This window comes from Macrobrachium nipponense, chromosome 7 (genome assembly GCF_015104395.2).
Source record: "Macrobrachium nipponense isolate FS-2020 chromosome 7, ASM1510439v2, whole genome shotgun sequence".
NCBI lineage: Eukaryota > Metazoa > Arthropoda > Malacostraca > Decapoda > Palaemonidae > Macrobrachium > Macrobrachium nipponense.
The window spans coordinates 35,024,187-35,026,686 of NC_061109.1; positions in this window are offsets into that span (position 1 = coordinate 35,024,187).

Sequence of the window (2,500 nt, forward strand, 5' to 3'; positions counted from 1 at the left end):
AACTCTTTTTCATTTTGTCCATTGTATAGAAAGACAACATTATAACCGCAAATATTTATGGAGGATGCGATATTTTTCTTTACTTTCATTTCCACAGTGCGTGTTCCTTTTAGCAGACCACTCGCCCTCCCATGAGAAAAAGTGTTGTGTCTTAGATGGAGGACTTTTCCATACTGGCTGAGGACACTAGTTGAAAGGGAGTCTTCCAAATCAAAAGGTGCATAACGCACTGATACATTCGTATATACACTGCTCAAATTAACTACTTGGGCCTTTTCCCCGTTACCAAAATTAATCACTTTGTCTTCGTATATTCTGGTATATTCTGAAATCCTCGTATGTCTTTTTCATTTATTTTCAATTTATTGAAAATGACATCACCTCGTAATTACGGGGACAGGAACACTTTAAACCGTCTTACTCACAAGTTGGAGTCCAAAGTCACGAGAAAGTCCTCAAAATACAGCCTATAAACCAGAAAATTTAGTGAGGAGCCTTTCAAAAAGGGGTTGTAAACAAACAAGGCTTCTTCTTCCTCTTCTTTTCCCTGAAATTAAATTCTTTGCACTTCACGTTCTAGCTATTCTGACATAAAAACACACAGGCTAACATGCATTAGTGAATAAAGCTATTGTGTTGATTATATTATTATCAATGCTCTCTTCTCACCGCAACTATTTCTGGGGCCTATCGTTTCCATAAGAGTATTTCCAGTCACGATTTTGCTTTCCTACTCTAAAATAAACTAAAATATACCACTGTACTTACAATGTGGAACTCCTTGGTAGTGTTCTTGCGGATTTTACTCTAGGTACGTTTCTCATCTTGCATCCAGCTTTAGCTTGGCTAGTCGCTGATAACTGCAATTTGCAAGGGAGCAAGAATTCAAGATGCACTGTTGCAGGTTGCGAGATCTGGCCAACAGGTCACCAATTTTACCTTTTTACCTGGCAAAATGCTATTTTCCTGGCATGCTTGGTCTCAGAAAAATAATTACGTACTTACCAGATGAAATCCTGGGATCTGACTGCTAACTGAACACTGAAAACGCAAAAGAAAAGAAGGGGGGGTGGGGGCGGGGTTACCGAGCTGAAGGCTCTACTCATCAAGGAATGGTTTAAGATAAATAATGTAAGGTAACTTTAAATTACATATGTTTACATTAAAAACGATCAGGAGTTTAGAACAGAAATCTAACAGGTATAACTCTACTGTTAACTGCCAGAAGGTGTCGATGAATAAGGTCATTTAGCTGAGCATAAAAAAGCGTATCATGAATAAAAGGGATACTAAAGTAAAATGCCAACTTGGGTACAGTAGGAATGTTAAAAAACAGGAACAGACTTATATTTATCTGAATGACCTCATTCACCGACACATTCCGGCAGTTAACAGTAGAATTATACCCAAGAACCCGTTAACCATTTAACCATTGTTTCTTTTTTTTAGACATAAAGACAAACTAAGCTCCCTGATGACTTCCAATGTCGTTTATTTATACACTTGCCCCAAATGTGGGAAAATATGTGGGGGCTTCTCGTCGCCTACCTACTAATAGTCAGAATTGACTGTCATCGCTGAGTTAGTTACAGAACAGGAAATGCATTAACTAATCCAGAATTTTCTGATGCACGTGTTCATGCCAACAAGTGTAAACAAGATACTGAATATAAACATTTTAAAATTCTCTCCAGAGACACCTCACCTCATCAATTAGCAATAACTGAATCTTTATACATTAAAAAGCTTGTTCTCTCTTTAAACAACCAAACTACCTCCAGAACACTGGACCTGTCTTGAGTACGCCCCTGTTTTTTTTTTTTTTTTTTGTCATTAGGTCCTTGGTTCCCCTCCTGAAAGGTAGCGGTCGATTTCTTGCATTTTGTCTGTTGAATATAAATTTTTTTCATTTTATGTTTTTTCTATTTAAGTTTTGGTATTTTGTAATTTGTAAATTTCTGAATTCTGAGTCGTTGTAACATTTTTATATATCATAATTTTGTTTTTCAGCTTAGAAAACGACGCCGTGTCCTTGAAACGTCAGCATGTATAATAAACGGACAAATACTAGTTCAAGACGTTTCCTTCAGCTCCTTGTTTTATGTTGGTTGATAGATATATATATATATAGATATATATATATATATATATATATATATATATATATATATATATATATATATATATATATGTATATATATATATATATATATATATATATATATATATATATATATATATATATATATATATATATATATATATATATATTATATATATATATATATATATATATATATATATATATATATATATATATATATATATAATATATATATATATATATATACTATATATATATATATATATATATATATATATATATATATATATATATATATTATATATATATATATATATATATATATATATATATATATATATATATATATATATATATATATATATATATATATATATATATATATATACACACACA